Source organism: Pagrus pagrus (assembly GCF_965226575.1).
Source record: "Pagrus pagrus genome assembly, chromosome: 8".
Classification (NCBI taxonomy): domain Eukaryota; kingdom Metazoa; phylum Chordata; class Actinopteri; order Spariformes; family Sparidae; genus Pagrus; species Pagrus pagrus.
Genome location: NC_140192.1, coordinates 13,413,786 through 13,420,067, shown reverse-complemented (window position 1 = coordinate 13,420,067; position 6,282 = coordinate 13,413,786).

Below are 6,282 nucleotides of genomic sequence, written 5' to 3'. Positions count from 1 at the left end.
CACTCTGAGACCTCACTTTCTTCTGAAAATTTCTCAATTCCCTGCATCATGTTCCTCTTAGCTTCCTTCTTCTTCTCCTTTCCAAAATGAATGTTATCAGAGGGATTCATCTTTGGGGTCTGTGGAGAGGCCAGGGGTGGGATGGAGGAAAATCTTCCTGTTCTGGGTGTGTCCAGAACACACTCCTGAGACTTCTCTGATATCTTAGATCCACCGCTCTGTGGACCAGGTTTTGATTGTTGGCAGGTTTTGATTGACTTTCCAATTCTCATCTCCTTCCTCTCAATCTCTGGGATCAGTGGAGGGGACAGAGATGTCCTAGCCGGCAGGCCTGGCAGGGCCGGCAGGGAGACAAGTCGTTCTTTTCTGTTCATCTTCTTATCTTGAAGAAATTACCGCACTTTACTGAAAATCTTGCTTCGATATAGCTGGGATAAAACCTGGCTTTGTATATATTCCTGAACTGAATGCAACACCTCTACCACTGTGATGTGTGTCTTATAGCAGTGATCAAAGGAATGGAAGGAATGGTCACATCCAATCAAAGAGCTTGACAGCTTTAGAATCCAGATCAAAGCCCCAGTTCTCAATTTCAAACAATAACATTCTCTCCTGCTCTCCCATTGGTTGATAGCCATGCTGATAGTGTTGGTGTAATGGATCCAGTCACATAAAATCAAAACCAACTTCATGTCAAATGGGACATGTGAGAAAGTATGTTTTCATGCGATGTGACCCTTTAATTCATCTGCCAACCCCAAAGTCCTCAAGGCTTCCCCACAATGCATCTCCTGCGTGGATGTCTTAGTATTATAATGGACAATAAAAAATGATAAATGGAAGATTTAACAAATAAGTCAATGCATCAATTAACTGCTTTTCCTAGATGCTTCAAATATAATTTTCTTTGCAATTTTGCTATTAATGCTATTAATTAGGGTGAACGAACAACTGATTCATCCTCAATTAACAATCTTTGGCCGCGTCTCTGCTGGACACAACAGTTCCTGATCGGCGCCTTGTCTTCACCACAACAAAACGTTGTCATTATGTAAGTTTGCCTTAATTATACTTGTACTGGTCTTTGTATGACTTTCACAGGTCAGAAAATGACAGCTGTTTTCCTGCTCAGATTTTCTCTGCTAACAGATATAAAGCTCTTGACTATGTTTTTGAGCTGAGTGTGTGGCTTGTTAATTTAGCCCGATTAATAGCACGATGTTCTGTAATGTCCAGTCCATTTTGTACTAACTTTTGGTTTAAATTCCATAATATGAGTTTGTGTTTTCTAAATGGGGAAGGGAATATTACAGTAAGGGAGGACAAACTCCACACCTTCTTTGACTGCTCTTGATGAGTATAAGTCATTTTCTGTTCTATTACTTTTGCCTGAGCATAACATTTATCACAAATCACGAATCATCACAAAAGTTGCATGAAATAAAAATACTCAATTAAATACCTCAAATGTATATTTAAGCGCAATACTTGGGTAAATGTACTTAGATGATCACATTCCACCACCACCAGTATCAGAGTAGACAGAATCAAGGAAAGACCTGATGTGAGACTGGAACATTTTCACACTTAACTGAATTTCTGCTGATTTCACTGAACATCATCAAAAAAAAGTGTTAACTGAATCATTCACTTTAGTCACAAATCTTCACATTTCCCTTTCAGATGTATCAGTACCAGTAGACATTTCCCGTGAAATACCAGAGGAGTCCAGCAAGATGAGTAGAGACCTGGTAGAGTCAGAAGTGGCAGGTTAAAGTTACAAAGACTGACTTGTTAGTTGATCATGTGTGGACATGTTGTTCTGTTTTTTTGTTGGTATTTCTTTGTAACTTTGGTTTTGAAAGGTGCTGTAGAAATACAGTTTTAATAGAAAGAGACAGTTGTTCTTACATTAGCGCTCATTTGGTGCAGTTTCATGTCAGTGTGAATATCCTAAAGCTTGTCACTCCATTGTGAAAAGTTTTACTGAGATGCAGTCAAAACACACAAATTCCCAGAGTCTGATGTCACTGATAAGTCCGAAACAGACAGTGAATGGTGTTGTTTTTGTCACCTTGATGAAATACTTGTAAAAATCCAAATATAGATGTTTCTCACTGACTTTTAAGAGTCTATTTACTCGAGAGCTTTCCATGAGGCCATACAAAAAGATTTACAAGCACAGGAGACAGCCGTTGTTTTGTGAAATCCAGAAAGAAAAAAAGTGTGAGACACTGTAACAATCCCACACATTTCTTTCTCTTTTTGTCAGATATAGAACAAAAACACTTCTTTTTCTTAAGGTTGTCTTTGAACTACAATATAGTCAAACTTTCTGTGAGATCTGTTGTCGAATCACCTGTCATGAAGCGAATCAGTGACAAAGTGTTTGTGTTACTGTCTGCTCTGTTCAGTTCATGATATACTGGACAGACTCACCTGCACGTACACGTATCTGCATAGATTCAATCACATCCTTGGTATCAGCTCTCTACACTGTCTTTTTGACAGAGTAGTAAATAACGCCTCCCTGTGGTGAAAAACATGCAGTGCCCCTGCAGGGAAAACAAAAACCCATTCAAAAGCTGTGAATGGGCTATCTAAATGTTATACCTTCATGAGGATCAGCAGTAGTGGAGGAAGTATTCTGATCTTTAGTGAAAGTAGTAACACTGCAAAGTATTGCAGTGTAGAAATACTCTGTTTAAATTCATATCAGCATCCAAGTAAACGTTAAGTACCAAATATATGTTCTCATCAGGCAAAGTGGCTCATTTCGGTATAATATTTATTATATAACGCTGCAGCTTTGCATTTTATTGTCTTTTATCTGCTGGCCTTAATGAGAATCTACCACAACAAATATGAAAATATGAAGTCAGAAGTGATGTGAGGACCTTGTGGTGAGATTGTTTCTTTCTTGCTTGAACAATTTTCTGGCACACTCTTGTGTGGAGGTCCTGTGTCCAATAAGAAGATGTTTTCTGTTTTCCTAATTTTTTATCTTATTATAATAATGCCTTCACAAATTAAAACATACACAGAGAAACAAACAAAAAATTCAACGGGTGGTGAGCCTCGTGTCTAATGGAGCTGGGTTTAAAAAACAAAAAATATTCTGTACTGCATACAACACCCTCTGTCCTTAGACCCTCGACTCGGATGAGGAAAAACTCCACGAAGAAAAAAGGGAGAAACCTCAGGAAGAGCAACAGAGGAGGGATCCCTCTCCCAGGATGGACAGGCATGACTACGGAAGAGTATTAGGGCCAGGCATGAGGGAAAAAATGAGAGGAGAAAGTTTTATTTTTCATTATGCACTTCAAGAAAAAAAGTCGAAATGTTGCGTAATGAAAATAAAAAAACTTCCTCCTGACATTTTTCCTCACCCCTGACCCTAATACTCTTCTGTACATGACAGATGTTGTAAGTACAGAACCGAACAATGTTTACAATCTATCTGTAATTTAAAGAGATGACCGAGAGATGATGTCAAATTGGGGGTCAGTATCTTGGATACTTCCAGGTCTCTAATTCAGGCTTAAGGGTTACGGGGTTAGGGTTCAGGGACTTTAAGGAGGGTTACACCTACAGACAAATTTAGACTAACCGATTAACCTTACTTTTTTTGCATGTCTTTGGACTGTGGGAGGAAGCCGGAGCACCCGGAGAGAACCCACAATGGTTAGGGGTTAGGGCTCAGGAGTTCGGGGACGAGTTACTGTGATCTGAACTCTGGTCTTATTTTTAGCTGAGCCTCTCATATCCGATCTGGAGAGCAGTGTGACTTTTTTAGACTAACCGATTAACTTAACTTTTTTTGCATGTCTTGACTGTGGGGGGAAGCCGGAGCACCCGGAGAGAACCCACAATGGTTAAGGGTTAGAGCTCAGGAGTTCAGGGACGAGTTACTGTGATCTGAACTCTGGTCTTATTTTTAGCTGAGCCTCTCATATCCGATCTGGAGAGCAGTGTGACTTTTTTAGACTAACCGATTAACTTAACTTTTTTTGCATGTCTTGACTGTGGGGGGAAGCCGGAGCACCCGGAGAGAACCCACAATGGTTAAGGGTTAGAGCTCAGTAATTCAGGGACGAGCTACTGTGAACTAGACTCTGGTCTTATTCTTAGCTGAGCCTATCTGATCTGATCTGGAGAGCAGTGTGACTTTTTTAGACTATCCGATTAACTTAACTTCTTTTGCATGTCTTTTGACTGTCTTTCTGCTGACTTTTCTCCTGCTGCTCATTGATGAGTACCTGAAGGGCAATGATTTGGTGCAATACTCTGCTGCTTCTTTGAGGAGTTCATTGTTTCTTGCTTTCTCTGCCTTGAGCTCAGAAACTAAATGTGTTGGTTTCCACACCAGTGAGGAAGCAAACTTGTCCTTGGCTTCAAATTTGCTTTGGAGATTCTCAATAATAGACCACATGTGTTCAAGTTCATCATATGTCGGTGGGCTAGCTGCTGCTCATTAAAGGGAGCACAGGAGTAGTTGCCTCTGCTGGACACTGATGGCTGCTGCTGGACTTTGTCCATCAGCTGAAATGCTTCTGTAGTCTCAGCCTGCAGCAAGATGTCCTTCTCAGTGTCCTCCTCAACTTCTGTACATAACTCATCTTTGGGGTCTGTGGAGCGGCCAGGGGTGGGATAGAGGAAAATCTTCCACTTTTCTGGGTGTGTCCAGAACACAATCCTGAGACTTCTCTGATTCCCTAATTCTCATCTCCTTCCTCTTAATCGGCGGGATCAGTGGACGGGTCAGAGACATCCCGGCCAGCAGGGCTGGCAGGTCCGGCAGTGGGGAAAGTGGACCAGGTTTTGATTGTTGGCAGCTTTTGATTGTCTTTTCAATTCTCATCTCCTTCCTCTTAATCGGTGGGATCAGTGGACGGGTCAGAGACATCCCGGCCGGCAGGTCCGGCAGGTGGGGAAGTGGATCAGGTTTTGATTGTTGGCAGGTTTTGATTGTCTTTTCAATTCTCATCTCCTTCCTCTTAATCTCTGGGACCAGTGGACGGGTCAGAGACATCCTGGCCGGCAGGTCCGGCGGGGGGGGGGAGTGGACCAGGTTTTGATTGTTGGCAGGTTTTGATTGTCTTTTCAATTCTCATCTCCTTCCTCTTAATCGGTGGGATCAGCGGACGGGTCAGAGACATCCCGGCCGGCAGGGCCCGCAGGACCGGCAGGGCCCGCAGGACCGGCACGTCCGGCAGGGGGGGAAGTCTTCGAGGTTTTGATTGTTGGCAGGTTTTGATTGTCTTTTCAATTCTCATCTCCTTCCTCTTAATCGGTGGGATCAGCGGACGAGTCAGAGACATCCCGGCCGGCAGGTCCGGCAGGGGGGGATGTCTTCGAGGTTTTGATTGTTGGCAGGTTTTGATTGTCTTTTCAATTCTCATCTCCTTCCTCTTAATTTCTGGGACCAGTGGACGGGTCAGAGACATCCCGGCCGGCAGGTCTGGCATGGCCGGCATGGCCGGCAGGGGGGAAAGTGGACCAGGTTTTGATTGTTGGCAGGTTTTGGTTGTCTTTTCAATTTTCATCTCCTTCCTCTTAATCTCTGGGATCTGAGGCCGGGTCAGAGACATCCTGGCCGGCAGGTCCGGCGGGGGGGGAAGTGGACCAGGTTTTGATTGTTGGCAGGTTTTGATTGTCTTTTCAATTATCATCTCCTTCCTCTTAATCGGTGGGATCAGCGGACGGGTCAGAGACATCCCGGCCGGCAGGACCCGCAGGACCGGCACGTCCGGCAGGGGGGGAAGTCTTCGAGGTTTTGATTGTTGGCAGGTTTTGATTGTCTTTTCAATTCTCATCTCCTTCCTCTTAATCGGTGGGATCAGTGGATGGGTCAGAGACATCCCGGCCGGCAGGGCCGGCATGGCTGGCACGTTCGGCAGGGGGGGAAGTCTATGAGCTTTTGATTGTTGGCAGGTTTTGATTGTCTTTTCAATTCTCATCTCCTTCCTCTTAATCTCTGGGACCAGTGGACGGGTCAGGGCCGGCAGGGAGACAAGTCGTTCTTTTCTGTTCATCTTCTTATCTTGAAGAAATTGACGCACTTTACTGAAAATCTTGCTTCGATATAGCTGGGATAAAACCTGGCTTCGTATATTCCTGAACTGAATGCAACACTTGTAACACCTCTACTACTGTGATGTGTGTCTCATAGCAGTGATCAGAGGAATGGAAGGAATGGTCACATCCAATCAAAGAGCTCGACAGCTTTAGAATCCAGATCAAAGACCCAGTTCTCAATTTCAAACAATAACATTCTCTCCT